The following is an 18,852-nucleotide window of genomic DNA, read 5'->3' as shown; positions in this document are numbered from 1 at the left end:
TTCATCAGGATGTTGCCTGGGCTGGAGCATTTCAGCTATGAAGAGAAACTGGAAAGGATGGGGTTGTTTTCCTTAGAGCAGAGAAGGCTGAGGGGGGACATGATTGAAGAATACAAAATTATGAGGGGCATTGATAGGTTTGATAGGAAGAAACTTTTTCCCTTAGTGGAGGGGTCAATAACCAGTGGGCACAGATTTAAGGTAAGGGGCAGGAGGTTTAGAGGGGATTTGAGGAAAAATGGTTTCACTGAGAAGGTGATTGGAATCTGGAACACACTGCCTGAAGAGGTGGTAGAGGCAGGAACCCTCACAACATTTAAGAAGTATTTAGATGAGCACTTGAAATGCCATAGCGAACAAGGCTACAGGTCAAGTGCTGGGAAATGGGATTAGAATAGTTAGGTGCTTGATGACCGGCACAGACACGATGGGCCGAAGGCCTGTTTTTGTGCTGTACAACTCTATGACTCTATCTGACATCCAGTATTGAATGATGAAAAATTTCCTCCTATCTAAATATTGGGAATACTGAATCCATTCTCTTCGACCACGTCACAGACTTTTCTCCCTTGGCAGAGATTCCCTGGCAACTGTCTGAAGCAGAAACAGACTGTTCACAATCTCGATGTTATATTTGATCCTGAGATGACCTTCTGATCTCACATCTGCACCATCACTGAGTGTGCCTATTTTCATCATAATATTGCCCCTGCCTCAGCTGATCCACTGCTGAATCCCTCACCCTGCCTTTGTTACCTCTAAACTTGACTATTCCAACACATACCTGGCTGATCTCTCACGTTCTGGCCTCTGTAAACTGGTGGTTATCCAAACTGCTGCCCATTTCCTTACTCCCACCAAGTTCTGTTCAGCTGTCACCCCTGTGCACGCTGAGCTATATTGGCTCCTGTTTAAACAGCACCTCAATTAAAAAATTCTGATCCTTGTTTCAAGTCCCTCCATGGCCTCACCCCTCCCCATCACTAATCACGTTCAGCCCTACAAACCCACTCACATCTCTGCGCTCCACCAGTTCTGGCCTCTTGTTCATCCCTGATATTTATAGCTCCACCATTGATGGCCTCACTTTCAGTTGCCAAGACCCTAAGCTTTGGAATTCCCTCCCTAAACCTCTCTGCATCTCTACCTCGCTTTAGTTTAGTTTAGTTTAGAGATACAGCACTGAAACAGGCCCTTCGGCCCACCGAGTCTGTGCCGACCATCAACCACCCATTTATACTAATCCTACACTAATCCCATATTCCTACCACATCCTCACCTGTCCCTATATTTCCCTACCACCTACCCATACTAGGGGCAATTTATAATGGCCAATTTACCTACCAACCTGCAAGTCTTTTGGCTTGTGGGAGGAAACCGGAGCACCCGGAGGAAACCCACGCAGACACAGGGAGAACTTGCAAACTCCACACAGGCAGTGCCCAGAATTGAACCCGGGTCGCTGGAGCTGTAAGGCTGCGGTGCTAACCACTGCACCACTGTGCTTTCCTCCTTTAAGGCATTCCTTAATGCTTACCTCTTTGATCAAGCTTTTGGTCATCTGCCCTAATATCTCCTTCTGTGACTCGGTGTCACATTTTGTTCCATAATCTTCCTGTAAACCACGTTGGGGCGTTTTATTCCATTAAAGATGTTATATAAATGGAAGTTGTTGATTGGTTATATAATGTTGGAGATTGGAATAAGGCTGTTTGATTGACCATCCAATTGGATAATGAAGACTCTACTCGCTTTCCAGTTGCCATGGGAAGTTGGGGCGCTGTGAGGATCCCCATATTGGGTGACCAATGGTGGGAGCATAGAAGTGGGAGGGTATTGATGAAACCTCCAGGAATCTATTCAACCAGAGTTGGCAACTGTCAGTGTAACAGAAGGCCTGACCCCCTTACCTGTTCTAATATCAATGCTTCATTTCAGGAGACAGTTCCTTATGTTTACAGAGGTGTTGAATAAATGAGTAAATCTGTAATGCATGTGTCTGACTATCTGACTGTAAATCAGTAGGAGGGAATTAACTCATTTAACATAGAACGAGAATCTGACCAAAGTGGATCAGTTCAGGTTGTAACAATTGACTTGTCCCAGACTGGGATGGGAAGGAAATTCAGAACAAATTAAATCATTACCTTATAAACATCGCGATCGGGGCAGGGAAATACAGAGTCATAGGCTTGAAGGAGACGGATAAACAAAGAAATCAATCAGGCGCAGAGTAAAATCAGAGAGACACGGTCCATAGATTAATGTTTAAACGAACACTCACAAATACATTGGAAGCAGGAGAGTTCATATCGGAATTGTCTGTGGAATTCACTCCCACAGTTAGTTTCTGCCTCAGGCACGATGTCAACATTCAATATTGGATTGGATAGTGGATGAAGGAAAAGGTGATAAAGAGATCTGGAATTAGGGAAGGTAAATTTGATTGGGATTATTTGCCCATGTAGGGGTGAATGTTCACATGAATGAACTGGACTGAAGGGCCAGTTTCTGAATTATAGGGCTGAATTTTGTCAGCTTGCCACTTGAAAGAAGGCATGGCGCACGCATGACTTCTGTGTCGCTGAGGCCATGCAATATTTTGCGCGGAAGTCATTTAAATAGAGGGGGCGAAACAGCCGCCCCAGATGACGTAGAGGGGAAGGACACTCCGTTCCAAGCAATGGCGTCCGCTGTCATTTTCAAAGGGCTTCAAGCCCTTCAGGTAAATTCACATTTTTAAATGTCCAGCTGCATGAAATTTGTAAATAAAATATTATTTAAGCTTTAAATCCCCTCTCCCATCCCCCCCGATCCCCCCTCTACTGAGCTCTCCATAATTAAAATTACCTGTATCCCCAGAAAACCACTTTTTAATACGCCAAACTTTCACCCCCCCCACTTTAAACAACTTTGACCCTCAACCCCTTCCCACTATCCCCACAACCAATCGAAGCAGTTTTCCCCACTACCCTCCACCCCCCCCCCCCCCAGCAAACCCTGCAAATCTCACTCTTTCTCCCCCAACCCCCACACCAGTGTCACACATTGGATCCCTGTACAGAGATACGAAGGCGTGGGAGTTCCGGCCAGCAGTCGGAATATCGGCGTGAGACTGCCGTAGCTACAGGTAAGTGTTTATTCATTACTTTTAATATGTTTAGCATATTCAGATGAAGGCTGCGCCGTCGAGCAGGGGGTGGGGGTGGGGGTGGTGAACGAGGGCTCGTCCCTGCTGGTAAAGTGCAGCAGGGTCTCCCCGCGTCTGGGGTCGTGGCGGGCCCCCCGCCATGACCCCCAACTTCGGAGATTCAGCCCAGACTGTCTAAGTATACTTCAGAGAGCAGGTCACCACCAGGTAGCTGGGAGGGCATGTGACCACTAGATACCCAAGACATCATGTGATCGCCAGGTAGCTGAGAGATCAGGTGATCAGCCCCCTCCTCAAAAAACACTCCCTTACCTCACTGAAGTCCATGAATGTGTTGTTGCTTCCCAAATCTGTGCCCATCTTTCTCATAACTTCATATCTGAAATCTCTGATTAGGTTTCCGCCCCTGCTGCTACCCTAACCATGTCTCAAATGACATCCTATGTGATGGTCCCTGTCTGCAGCCTTTGACGAGGTTGACTGCTCCATCCTCCTCCGACACCCCTCCTCTGTGGACCAGCTCAGTGGGACTGCCATCCACTGGTTCCACTCTTCCCTGTACGGTTGGAACCTTTGAAACTCCCACAGTCACGTCACTTCCTACCCACTGTACCATTACCACCAGAGTGCCTAAAGGACCTATCCTTGGCCAATGCTCTTCCTAATCTTCATGCTGCCTCTTGGCAATATTTTTTCTGATGCGAGTAGTTTAAAAAAAAGGGTGTAACTAACAGCAAGATAGAGTCAGAATCCATATGAATTGGGATAAAGGATAAGAAGGAATCACTCTAAAGAGTACCTAATAGTGGAAGGAAAGTGGATGTAGAAATGCATTAACAATAAAATGAACAGAAGATGTACAGTAATGATCATGTGAGATTTCAGCTACACCCAAATAGACTGGCAAGAATATGTGATGGTAAAGGTGAAAACGGAATTGAGTTTGCATACTGTATGCAGGACTCGTCTGCATTTACTGTGGAGAAGGTCATGGAAGCTAGTGAATTCAAGGGAGGGAACACCGCTATCCTGGAGCATATCAACATTACAAAGGAGGAGGTGTTGGAGGTTTTGAAGTGCATTAAGGTGGATAAATCCCCAGGGCCTGACCAGGTGTATCCTAGGATGCTATGGGAAGCAAGGGAGGAGATTACTGGGGCCCTGGCAGAGATTTATGTATCATCATTAGCCATGGGTGAGGTACCAAAAGACTGGAGGATAGCTAATGTGTCTTTATTCAAGAAGGGCAGCAGGGATAAGCCAGGGAACTACAGGCCGGTGAGCCTTACATCAGTGGTGGGAAAGTTATTGGAAGGGATTCTGAGAGACAGGATTTACATGCATCTGGAAAGGCATGGTTTGATTAGGGATAGTCAGCATAGCTTTCTGCATGGGAAATCATGTCTCACGAATTTGATTGAGTTTTTTGAGGATGTGACCAAGAGGATTGACATGGACAGGGCGATGGACGTTGTCTACATGGACTTTAGCAAGGCCTTTGACAAGGTCCCGCATGGTAGGCTGGTCCGGAAGGTTCGAACACATGGGATCCAGGGTGAGCTAACAAATTGGACACAAAATTGGCTTGGTTGTAGGAGGCAGAGGGTGGTAGTGGAGGGTTGTTTTTCAGATTGAAGGCCGGTGACCAGTAGTGTGCCGCAGGGATCGGTGCTGGGCCCTCTGTTGTTTGTCATATATATTAATGACTTGGATGGGAATGTAAGGGACATGATTAGTAAGTTTGCAGATAACACCAAAATTGGTGGTATAGTGGACAGTGAAGAAGGTTGTCTGAGGTTACAGCAGGATATAGGTCAACTGGGAAAGTGGGCGAGGGAGTGGCAAATGGAATTTAATGCAGACAAGTGTGAAGTGATGCATTTTGGGAAGTTAAACCCGGGCAGGGCATATACAGTGAATGGCAGGGCCCTGGGGAGTGTTGTTGAGCAGAGAGACCTTGGGTTGCTGGTACATGGTTCCCTGAAAGTGGCAACACAGGTAGACAGGGTGGTGAAGAAGGCGTATGGCATGCTTGCCTTCATTGGCTGAGGCATTGGGTACAAGAGTTGGGACGTCATGTTACAGTTGTACATAACGTTGGTTAGGCCGCATTTGGAGTACTGTGTGCAGTTCTGGTCGCCGCACTACAGGAAAGATGTGATTAAGCTAGAGAGGGTGCAGAAAAGATTCTCAAGGATGCTGCCTGGGTTGGAGGGCTTGAGTTATAAAGAGAGATTGGATAGGCTGGGTCTGTTTTCCCTGGAGCGAAGGAGGCTGAGAGGGGTCATGATAGAGGTATATCAAATTATGAGAGGCATAGATAGGGTAGATAGCCAGAGTCTCTTTCCCATGGTAGGGATGACTAAAACTAGAGGGCATAGATTTAAGGTGAGAGGGAGGAGGTTTAAAGGGGTAAATTTTTCACACAAAGAATAGTGGGTATCTGGAATAGGCTGCCTGAGGAGGTGGTGGAGGCAGGAACAGTAGCGACATTTAAGAGGCATCTGGACAGGTACCTGAATGAGCAAGGCATAGAGGGATATGGAATTAATGCAGGCAGGTGGGATTAGTATAGCTAGACATTATGGTCGGCAAGGATGCGGTGGGCCGAAGGGCCTGTTTCTATGCTGTATGACTCTGACTCCTTTCTTACCCCATCTGTGAGAAGCTCAACTCGGGAGGAATCATTGCTGGATCTATTACTTATTTGCTCCAGTTCATTTCCCAGTAAGTGTAGAGGAACATCAAGCAGTCGCGATCACAACATCATAATCTTTGTGATGCAGAATGAGAAGGAAAATAGGACAGATTGGTCAAAAGCTAATTATGAGGGAGTGAGAATGGGACTAGAGAAAATAAACTGAAAAATAACATTGACAAAGGGATAAAACAGCATGGGAAATATTTAGAAATGTGATTGATAGAATCCAGTAGAAATATATTCCTGCAAAAATGTCTCAAATAATCAACAATGGAACACCACAAATGAATAAAAAAAGGTATAAAATTGTGTTACAACAGAGGCAGGAGGAGTGCACAGTTTATTCTAGTCCCACTTCTCCACAGGTCACAACATATATTTAAAGATTTCCCACTTCCTGATACTGTCAGTCAAGCACATAATCGATTTTCCCCAGAATAAAATGCACCACCCAGGTTTATTTAAGAAACAACAAAATTATCAGTTTATTATAAACCAGGTAGGGGATATGGGATTAATGTAGGATTAGTATAAATGGGTGGTTGATGGTCGGCACAGACTCAGTGGGCCGAAGGGCCTGTTTCAGTGCTGTATCTCTCTTTGACAAGTCTTAACCAATAATGAAGTAAAATATACACACAAATTGAAATATTAATGCCCCTTATTTATCTGAGTCCCTCACACACGTAAATGTAGATACTGGTTAAAGTGGAAAAATTACAGGCACTTGCATTTAAATCACTGGGGGAAAAAAACAATAAAAAGAAAAGACTTGGGATGAATACTTGAAAACAAAAAAAAAAGGATGTTTTTTGGTATGATGTGCCAAATGCATGTTGATGGCTGTCACTAGGATCTTCCGAGAACATTCTTTACAGGTGATGTTGAAGATCTGTTTGGTCAGACTTTCCAAAAAATGCAGATACAGAAGCTTCAAGTTGGTCTTGCAGCAGAAATGCAGCAGGAAGGTTTTTAAGTTCCCACACATTCGATAAGCAGGGTTTCTTCAAACACTGTTGGATATAGGAAACTGACACATTGTATGCATGATTTGTTTTCAAGAGAGAAAGAGAGCTGAGCTGGGTCTTCTTCTGGCAGGCATAATCTTACTGTCTGTTGTAACAATTCAAACCAAAACTAAAAACATTCCAGAAGTCAAGTCTCCTGATATTTACAAATCTTGACCTGTCACTTCTTTGTAAACATCTCCCCAGGTCAAAAACAACCTGTGCTGGGTGATTATCCGCACACAGGTGCCTTCCAATACAACTAGTTTACAATCCAAATCCAGGAACCTTCTGGTGACTTCTTTGAAAAAAAAGAGTTCAGCCTCTTCAAGATTCCAGATGAATCAATGTCCATAATTCAACTATAAGTCCTTAAAACATATTTTACAAAAGAAATAGAAGTAATCTCGTAACACCACCACCCTTGGAGAAATGGAACACCATTTTGAAATGTGTTTCATTACAAAGTGTAAAAAAAAATGGAAACATTTTGAAACATATTTTCACACTCATCCCCATTCAATCTTTACCTGCAGCTAATACAATTTTGCCTTGCACCATCTTTGCATTTATACAACTGAAAACAAAGTTAGATTCACGATAAAGCACCTGCAATAATATTATTTTTGCCCACGATGTGGATAATCTTTAAGTGATAGGGCTGTAATAGTAAACTCCATTGCAACAGTCCGGCATTCTGGTTTTTAATTTTTTCCAAGAAGGTTAGGGAGTTACGATCAGTAGAAACCAGTGTCTCTCTGTAGCCGTGACAGACATAGACCTCAAAATGCTTAAGAGCCAATAATGGACTGAAGGTTTCTTTTTCCACTGTTAAGTATCCTTTTTGATGTTGATTTAGTTTTTGTAGAAAAGTATCCCACAGGCCTTTCTATGCCTGATTCATCATCTTTTAACAGGACTGCACTGACCCCCAGGTCACTAGCATCAATTACTACCTTGAAGGGCTTTGCAAAATTTGGAGCAGCCAACAGTGGTTCATTAGTCAAAATGTCTTTCAGCTTCTCAAAAGATACTTGGCACTCACCTGACCACACTACCTTGGTTTTCTTTTTCTGTAGCAAATCTGTTAGTGGAGCAACTATAGTGCTAAAATTTGGTACAAACTTGCGGTAGAAACCACACATCCCCAAAAACCTCATGATTTCTTACTTAGTCTTCGGGGTAGGGAACTCCACCAATGCTTATACTTTTGTTGTTTTTGGCAACACTTATCTTTGCCCTACGACATGCCTAAGGTAGTTCACTCTTGCTTTTGCGAATTTGCTTTTGGCAAGGTTTATGATTAAGTCAGCTGATTGTAATTTTCTGAATTGAGTTTCTAGTTGTTTCAAGTGGTCCTTCCAAGTGTCACTGTTTACCAGCACATCATCAAGGTAAACTGCACAGTTAGGAACACTGTCCACTGCTTGGTTCATTAGTCTCTGAAAGGTTGCTGGGGCATTTTATTTTAGCCCAAATGGCATGACTGGGCACTGGAAAAGACCATTTAATGTGACAAAAGCTGATTTTTTTTAGCTCGGGGTGTTAAAGGTACTTGCCAGTATCCCTTTAACAAATCTATTTCTGTAAGAAACATGGCACTGCCCATTCTGTCAATACCGTCTTCCATGCGAGGGATTGGGTAGGAGTCTGCCTTTGTTACTGCATTAACTTTTCTGTAGTCTATGCAAAACCTAGTTGAACCATCAGGTTTAGGCACTAATACTACTCGTGAATTCCAGCTAATTTGACTTGGTTCAATTAGGTGGTTTTCCAGCATGTATTGGATTTCTGCTCTTACCTGGGCCTGTTCCTCTGGACTTAAGCAGTAAGGATGATGTATTATAGTAACGGATTCCCCTACATTCACATCATGTGTGACTAAAGTTGTACATCCCGGCTTTTCCCTACTGTTACAACCAGGTACGAAAGGTGTCTTAAGGTGTAAACTTAAATTCTAATATGGGTCACGCCTACAGATATACGACGCGCATGCACACGCAATATACACTTGCAGATAGGAACAGAAAAGTGAAGAAAAAAAGATAAGGTGAAACAGTTTGAAGCAATATCTTGTTATGGTGCTTCGAGCTCACTGTAGTCCTTTTGTAAGTAGTTTTGCTTTTCGTTGGGGCCCAATATTCTTTGTAAAACCTTGTTCATGTAGGAAACCTTTCTCTCTTTGAGTTACATGGGTTTTCACAAGATTCAGTTCCATGGGAAAGAGATGCAAGCAGATGAGGAGATATTCTCAGTCCTTGAGCACACGGCATTCTCTCTTCAAAATCCTTTGTTGAAAGTTCACAATTCTCTGCAACAGCCAGTTAGTCATGTGACTAAAACTGGTCTGACCACTTCTGTGTATTGGGCAAGCAACTGCTGGGTCCCCATTGTTTCAACATTGTCTGGTACTATGCAAATGTCCTTCCAGTCGGGGCTTGCAATTTTTAAGTTTTAATGTTCATGTGATGAAATAATGTTTGCCTCAGTCTTGGCAGGTAGGCGGAGGGTGTGCCTGACACTACAAACTCTTTTAAATGCTGTGAGTAGCCTTGTTCAATCTTCTCATTGTTCTGCATCTAAATATGAAAGCATAATGTCCAATCTCCCTAGTAATTCAGCATTAGCTAACTGGATAGTAGGAGATTCAATTTGAGAATTGTCCAAGCCTCCTTCTGCCTCATCCTCACTTTGCCTTTCATTCTTCACTGTTGTACTACAACCTGACATACCTGTGCTTGCTTATCCTCCTCCTGTCGATAATATTGTTTCAACATATTGATATGGCACAGCCGATTCTTTTCCGGCAATCTGGGGTATCAATCAAATAATTTGCCAATTTTCTTGACCACTTTATATGGACCAGTGAACTGTGCTTTCAACAGTTCACTCTGTAAAGGTAATAATACTAACACATCATCCCCTGGTTGAAATGTTCGGGTCTTAGCATGTTTGTCTGCCCATTTCTTCATAGTTGTTTGGCAATCTTTAAGGTGTTTCTGAGCCACATTGCAAACTCTCGTGAGCTGTTCTCGGAACACGTATACACAATCTAGTACAGAAGATTCATCCCTCTGTTCTAAAAACATTGCTTTAATTAGTTTTAGAGGACCTCCCATCTCGTGTCTGTAAACTAATTCAAAAGGACGAAAACCTGTCGACTCATTACGTGAATCCATAGTGGCAAACAAAAGAAGTTCTAGCCCTTTATCCCAATCATGGGGATAGTCATGACAGTCTGCACTGTTAATTCAGTCCCATTACTCTACAGGTTACAGCATATCAAGAAAGATTTTCACCTACAGAAGAATAGCCAAATTAGAATTTTGAGAGATAATAAATAAACAGACTAAATTCCTATTCCTTCAGTTTAAATGGCTGAGAGCGCTTTTTGCAGGTGCTGACACCACAGTTATGTCCTGTGTCTGTTAGAACAAACTGTCTTCAGCTAATAAGCCAGTTCAAAACTGAATTGTAACAATTGCATCACATGAGACTCACTCCCAGTGGCTGTTTGGACAAATAGCCAAAACAAAGCACACCAAACCAGGTTTCTTGAAACAACAACAACAATAAGATTAACTATTTAATAGAAAATAAGTCTTAACTACTAATGAGATAAATCTATATATATGAAAAAACTCCTTATTTCCTTAACTCTCATGCACACACACATACAAAAAAACCGGTTGACTGGGGTAAAGGATTTTTGTTTGCAGGTCTTTCTTAGGAATAAAAAGGAAAAAACATAAAATGACTAAGTTTATCACATTCTGGTAGGATGTTTTCGGTACGGTGAGGTGTCCCAGAGTTGAATAGTCAGATGCCACTCAATGTCTCTCCAGGCGAGTTTGATGAGCAGTCTTTGATGGGTTGTCATTCATGGCAATTGATGCAGCAGGCATCACACAGATCTTTCAGCAAAGGTGTAGCAATGGGTCTGCTTGGGTTTTGAAGCAGCAGTCCAGCAGTAGAAGCTTTCTTGAGATTTCAGGATCTCCCAAGACACAGGAGGCAGCAGGATCTGCACGGGATGCAGGGATTCTTCAGTGACAGGAGGTAACAGGAATCTGCCACCTTTCAAATACAGGGTTTATTCTAAAGAGATATTGGATTCCTTTACAGAGAGAGGGAACACTTTTCTGGGTCTTCTCTCTTGCTCCAAGCAGGTCAAAACAAATATTTCAAATGCCTGCTCTTTGTCCAACTCATTGGCTTTTTAAAGGGTCCAAAGTGAAAAAAAAATCCTGAATGTGGTGACATGTCCAGATGCAATGTCTCCACTGTCATTCAAAGAGTTGCTCTGAGGAAGGTGTCATGGACCTGTAGTTTTGTTTTTTTTCCGGGAAGATGTGGTTTGCCTTTAAGGCTTGCAAAGGATCAATATTGCTTTAAGAACCAGCAAGCCTTAGGAGTTATCGGAAGGGGCATTTCCGTTGACTTAGAAACAGCCATTTGGAGACTGCGATTCAAAGGATGCATTCTCGATACCATGGAAACAGCCATTGGGAGTGAGTCTCATGTGATACATTTGTTACAATTCAGTTTTGAACTGGCTTATTAGTTGAAGATAGTTTGTTTCGAACAGACACAGGACATAGCTGTGGTGTCAGCAGCTGGAAAAAGAGCTGTCAGCCATTAAAACTGAAGGAATAGGAATTTAGTCTGTTTATTTATGACCTCTCAAAATTCTAAAATATCAAATCAAAACAAAGATCTCTGATAATTTAAATTGAAGAAAGGGAAGTTAGATTGTGATAATCTTTTATCCCTCAAAAACTCTAAAATCAGCATGATTGCATTGAAAGTGTTTGCAAGTCGTTAATTGTTGAAATTCACTGGAGAAGGAAAGCATCACCTACTGAAGTTAGACTATGGACTGTTCTAATGTGGAAGAACCTTTTTTCCCACATCGGATGACTGTGAGGACTTCAAGCAACATTGGACAGACAAATTTGCAAGGACTCTTTTTTTTCTATTTTAAATGTTGTTTATATCTTCATAGTGTTTAAGAATTTAGTTCTTCTAATTAAAGAGTTAATTTGTTGATCTAAAGACACCTGATTTGGTCAGCCTCATTTGGGGGTTACTTGTTGGGAAATCTTCAGAAGAGCAGTGGGGGGGGGCATTCAAAAAGGAAATGGGGAGGATACAGGCCCAACAAGCCCTCTAGGGTCATAGAGAGATACAGCACTGAAACAGGCCCTTCGGCGCATTGTAGGGTAATAGGTGGGTGCAACAAGCCCAGAGAACCATGAATGACCAGAAACATTCAGGGTATGACGAGAAGAAAAAGAGAGGCTTTTAGCAAATACAAGGAGAGCAAATCAATGGAAGCATTAGTGGAGTACAGAAAGTGTAGGATGGAGCTTAAGAAAGCAATTAGGAGAGCAAAGAGGGGATATGAGAAAGCTCTGGCTGGTAAAAGTAGGGAAAATCCCAAGATATTCTATAAGTATATCAATAGGAAGAGAATAACCAGGGAAAGAGTAGGACCCATTAGGGACCAAGGGGGAAATCTGTGGGTGGAGCCAGAGGACATTGGTAGAATGAATACTTCACATCTGTCTTCACCCAAGAGAATGAGGATGTAGATATGGAACTCAGAGAGAGAGAGAGACTGTGAGGTTCTTGAGCAAATTGTCATAGGGAGTGACAAGGTATTGGAGGTTTTGGAAGGCTTAAAAGTGGACAAATCTCCAGGTCTGGACGATTTGTGTCCCAGGATGCTGTGGGGGTTGAGGGTGGAGATTGCAGGGGCTCTGACCCAAATTTGTAATTCCTCTCTGGCCACGGGGGAAGTGCCAGAGGACTGGAGAACAGCTAATGTGATCCCACTATTTAAGAAAGGTTATAGAGATAAGCCAGGGAACTACAGACCAGTGAGTTTCACGTCAGTGGTAGGGAAATTATTGGAAAAAATTCTGAAGGAGAGAATCTATCTCCACTTGGAGAGGAAAAATTTGATTAGGAATAGTCAGCACGGCTTTGTCAGAGGGAGGTCATGCCTAACAAATTTGAATTTTTTGAGCATGTGACCAGGTGTATAGCTGAGGGTAGTGCAGTTAATGTCATTTACATGGATTTTAGCAAAGCCTTTGACAAGTTCCCACATGGGAGACTTATCAACAAAGCAAATGCACATGGGATACAAGGTAACTTGATAAGGTGGATTCAAAATTGGCTTAGCTGAAGGAGACAGAGAGTGATGACAGACGGCTGTTTTAGTGACTGGAAGCCAGTGTCCAGTGGCGTTCCACAGGGATCTGTGCTGGGTCCCCTATTGTTTGTCATTTATATAAACAACATAGATGACTATGCGGGGGGTAGGATCAGTAAGTTTGCGGATGACACAAAGATTGGCCGAGTGGTTAACAGTGAGGTTGAGTGTCTTGGGTTACAGGAAGATAGAGACGGCTTGGTCAAATGGGCAGAAAAGTGGAAGATGGAATTTAACCCTGAAAAGTGTGAGGTGATGCACTTTGGAAAGAGTAATGTGACACGGAAGTATTCAATGAATGGCCTGACACTGGGAAATTCCGAGGAACAAAGGGACCTTGGCGTGTTTGTCCATAGATCTCTGAAGGCAGAAGGGCAGGTTAATAGGGTGGTGAAAAAGGCATTTGGGACACTTGCCTTTATCTATCGAGTCATAGATTACAAAAGCAGGGAGGTCATGTTGGAGTTGTATAGAAATTTGGTAAGGCCACAGCTGGAGTACTGTGTACAGTTCTGGTCGCCACATTGGAGGAAGGATGTGATTGCACTGGAGGGGGTGCAGATATGATTCACCAGGATGTTGCCTGGGATGGAATATTTAAGCTATGAAGAGAGGTTGGATAGGCTTGGGTTGTTTTCGCTGGAGCAGAGAAGACTGAGGGGTGACCTGATTGAGGTGTACAAGATTATGAGGGGCATGGACAGGGTGGATAGGGAGTGGCTGTTCCCCTTCGTTGAAGGGTCAGTTACAAGGGGTCGCATGTTTAAGGTGAGGGGCAAGAGGTTTAAGGGGGATTTGAGGAAGAACCTTTTTACCCAGAGGGTGGTGATGGTCTGGAATACACTGCCTGGGAGGGTGGTAGAGGCGGGTTGCCTCACATCCTTTAAAAAGTACCTGGATGAGACTTGGCACACCATAACATTCAAGGCTGTGGGCCAAGTGCTGGCAAATGGGATTAGGTAGACAGGTCAGATGTCTTTAATGCATCGGTGCAGACTCGATGGGCCGAAGGGCCTCTTCTGCACTGTATTATTCTGTGATTCTGGGGATTCATCGATGGTACAATTTGGCTGGGTCTTTCTTTAATTTGGAAAGTTTTAAATGATATGTTAGGCGATCTGTGGAGTGACGGGATTGAATTAACAGTGCGTTTCTCCCACCACAATCAGAATCGTATATTTTAATTGGGGGCTTTGACAGGAGCAGTCAGTAGTAACAAAGGTCAAACCCCTGTGGTTTCCTTGAAATTGCCTGCTTTCCTGTCCTTGGGTGGAAGTTCAACTTCCTTTCAAAGCACCCATAAAGTTCAGCTTTTGTTATGAACTTCCTTTCAAAACAGGGCGGCACAGTGGCACAGTGGTTAGCACCGCAGCCTCACAGCTCCAGCGGCCCGGCTTCAATTCTGGGTACTGCCTGTGTGGAGTTTGCAAGTTCTCCCTGTGTCTGCGTGGGTTTTCTCCAGGTGCTCCGGTTTCCTCCCACAAGCCAAAGTCTTGCAGGTTGATAGGTAAATTGGCCATTATAAATTGCTCCTAGTATAGGTAGGTGGTAGGGAAATATAGGGACAGATGGGGATGTGGTAGGAATATGGAATTAGTGTAGGATTAGTATAAATGGGTGGTTGATGGCTGGCACAGACTCGGTGGGCCGAAGGGTCTGTTTCAGTGCTGTATCTCTAAGCTAAACTAAACTAAGCTAAAACATGGCAAACGTTTCAACTATTTGCAGGTCTCTGAAACGTCTGCTGAATATCCTTTTTCCCAGTTTTTTTTTAAAACGCAGAAGTCTAGGTTTTAATACAAAAACAAAACCTTGTAACACCAGTAAAAATGTTGAATTATACACGATTTGGTCCTCCAGATCCCCACATGTCCCGCTATTGGAATTTCAGGCGCCATCCTTAATAGTTCCCTGTGATACTTGGGCAGTACCCACTATCTGATGAACTACCATCCATTCTTCATCCAGCAGGTCTGTGAGGAGGTCTCCACTTCCTCGTCAGAATCCCATTTTTAACATCATAGCCTTCTGGAACTCCTTTTGCCTCAGCTTCTGTTAGAGCTGATTCTGCCACTTTGTTTTAACTCTGGATCAGCTTTCTGAGCTGTAATCAGAGGACATTTATTAACCATTTCCTTTGGATTATCCAAATCGCCAAAGATAGTTTCAGATATTCAACTATCTGATTGTGGTGTCAATTTTACCTCCAACAATGAAACTTGTTTAGCCATTGCTCGGGTTATTACACATGAAAGAAAAGTTCCTTGGACCGTTTCCTGTAACTGTCCTGCCTCTTTAACTTTGCTTGGTTTTTCCATGGCTACTGGAGAAGCTCCTACTTTTGCTCCGGCCAAATAATTCCCCAAGAGAATGTCAACTCTGTCTATTGGCAAACTAAGGACAATTTGTGCAGTTACTGTTCCAGACATTAGGTCACACCATAGGTGCACCTGATACAACGGTATTGATGTATGCTCTCTGCCAATACCATTCATTAACACTTTAGCATTCAGTGTGCTCTCTGGTGGAAATGTTATGCCTATCCCCAGCAAAAGAGTTTGGGTGGCTCCTGTATCCCTAAGTCTAACTACAGGTTTGCCTGCCTCACATGAGGGATAAGGAGTTACTTTGTGATGGAATATAGATATAATAGGCTTAATTAAGTAGAATTTGGAAATAGTTAGTGTATTATGCCTTTTAGAATTAAAGATTGAATAGATGGTCAGTTTTTAGAACTCACTGAGACTCTTTAAGAAGGTAGAGTTAAATATTTCAAGGTCCCTGTTAGAATAGAATTTCTATTGCCAGGGAATTGGAAGATAAACACACATTGAAATATCCTGTGTGACATCAGTAAGAGGTAGCAATAAACTTAATTAGTTTATGGGGTTGTTTATGCAGACAAATCAGCTCCGAAGGTTGCTTTAAGGTACCATAAAAAAACAATTATAGATAATAAAACAATAAATGAAAATGGACTTAAGGGAACAAGAGGTCAAGTAAGCACAAATATAAACATTTAGACCAGATAAATGCTCACAACTTAAAAAAAAACAGGGGATTTCAAGTAAAACGTTAAATGGAGAGTTAGTTCATGATACTACCAAATATGGATTTTGAAAACAAGATAAATGCATGCAGAAAGGTAGCTCCTATGTGCTAAGAGGTCATATGACACCTTAGAAATAGTATAAACATGAACGGTTCTGAAGCAACACATAGAGGTGTTGAATCCTCAAACAATACTTCTCAACTAAGGGGCATTTAAGGTAAAAGGTTTACTTTAAATTTTGATGAACATTCTAAAATAATTTTGCTGTAACATTAGCAAGGTTAAACTTTTGGATTCTATGTTAGAAATAAGAAGATGTGTTACATCTTTTAATAATATTTGATATTGTTCTATGCTTATCCACTTAGAAGTGTGTTGCATGTTAAATTCTTTAAGAAATATTTAAAAGTGAATAAATCGTCTCATGTAGTATTCTGTATGCAACTACAAGAACCTCTTCTCTGTGTCTCTTTAAGTGGCAAAATATGTATTGAAGAGAGTTTCCCAGACCCTTATAATATCTAGGATATTTATGACTCAGCCATGATCATTTAAAATTGGCTATCTGAAAGATGTTAAAATTCTCTGTTGGTTTTCTTTCTTTGAGGGAAAGCTAGTGCAATTCTTTGGACCCAGCTAAGTGTCTGAGAATTTGTCTGGTTTGAACTTGATTAAAGGAGGTTCGTGGGGATGTGCTCCTGATTTGGTTTAGCCCCTAAAAGGGATTAAAGTCATAAATCACTTCAGTTGGCACCCAATAAATTGGTCTTGTTGTTAACAGAATCCTGTACTTATATGTTAGTCTTTAATGTATATTTTAGATTTGTAAGCAGAGAAGGAATGTTTTCTGTTAGTGGTATTAAGATCCCGATTTAAAAACCTAGAGACGGCAAACTCTTGTGGATCTTAAATCAGAATTTCCTCATTCTATTTTTGAGGTTTGGAAATTTCTTTTCAAGTTCCCTTTAATTCCTCATTGAGATTAGGTCCTGACACAGTTTAAGTATGCTGAAGCTGCAGCATTATGATATGCTTCAGAAAAGGCAGACCCTGTTAAGCTCAGATTAATTTGTACAGATAGTGATTTATTGTAAACGGGCTGACAATCAAGACCTAGTGTTCTGGGAGCAAACAGGTTTTACCAATCGCAAAGGTAAACCCATAAAACACAAATCATTGTGGGAAGATATTCTCCATTTGTGAAAGGAGAAATGTAATTATCAGGTAATTCATGTTCCCGGGCATACCACTGGTTCAGTACATTCAAAGGGCAACAGTCTTGCAGATGGACAGGCAAAACATTCAGTCTGTATGACACCCCCTCGAGAGGAGCCTGCCATAGTTAATGTAATCACTAGGGCAGAACGGGCAGATAATCAGGATGAGGAACTCATTCAGCTATCAAACCCGACGAGAGAGAATCCAAAAGAATATCCATCAAAGTACTTCTATTCAGAGACCCCGACTGGTATTATACTGGTTAAGTTGCCCAACGGTGTCCGGGAGATACCCCCGTATCACAAACGAGAACAGCTTGTGATAGAAGCTCACGAGGGTATAGGTCAGGCACATAGTGGTGCCCGAACAACATTCTGCAAATTGACTCCTTTATATTGGTGGCCAGGCATGTTTAAAGCCTGCAAAACATATGTGGCAAATTGTGAGCCATGTAATTTGATCAACAAATCATCACTTATTAAACCGCCACCATTGGCTCCAGTGAAGCCTGATAAATCAATGGAGAAATTTTCTGTTGACTTCATTGGACTACTTCCCCCATCAATGGGGTATAAACGTGTTCTCATTAGTATGGATGGCTGCACTTCTTTCTGCTGGCTGGTCCCCACAAAAACTGTTTCGGAACCCACACTTGTCAATGCTATTGCTGACATTATTACTGTAGCTGGTACACCCAAAATCCTACACTCTGATCAAGGCAGAGTCTTTGTTTCCAAGGTTTTCAAAGACTATTGTGTGCAAAGGGGGATTGGATCAGAGCACAGCACATCACGTCATCCACAGTCAGCAGGACTGGTGGAACGTAAAAATCAAGGAAATAAAAAAGCTATTGACCAAACTGTTGAGAATCAGAGGGAATGAGTGGGCCGCCATCATTCCAGAAGTAGTTATCACTAAATAGCGTGCCCATGTGTGCATCAGGGACAGTGTTCCCTAGAACACCGTATGATTTAATGTATGGTGTTGAAACATGCAGTTCTTTTATTGCCTCTATGCTTTTTGACTCCTTGACCCGACAGCAACAATTAGATATGAATCAAGAAATAACAGATGAAATTCATGAAATTAATCAGAGGATCAGAGAGAAGATAGGGCGGCACAGTGGCGCAGTGGTTAGCACCGCAGCCTCACAGCTCCAGGGACCTGGGTTCGATTCCGGGTACTGCCTGTGTGGAGTTTGCAAGTTCTCCCTGTGTCTGCGTGGGTTTTCTCCGGGTGCTCCGGTTTCCTCCCACAAGCCAAAAGACTTGCAGGTTGATAGGTAGATTGGCCATTATAAATTGTCACTAGTATAGGTAGGTGGTAGGGAAATATAAAAACAGGTGGGGATGTTTGGTAGGAATATGGGATTAGTGTAGGATTAGTATAAATGGGTGGTTGATGGTCGGCACAGACTCGGTGGGCCGAAGGGCCTGTTTCAGTGCTGTATCTCTAATCTAAATCTAATCTAATCTAAGATTAGACAAAAACAGGTAACTAACA

Source organism: Heterodontus francisci, chromosome 29 (genome assembly GCF_036365525.1).
Source record: "Heterodontus francisci isolate sHetFra1 chromosome 29, sHetFra1.hap1, whole genome shotgun sequence".
NCBI lineage: Eukaryota > Metazoa > Chordata > Chondrichthyes > Heterodontiformes > Heterodontidae > Heterodontus > Heterodontus francisci.
Note: the sequence above shows the minus strand (reverse complement) of the source record.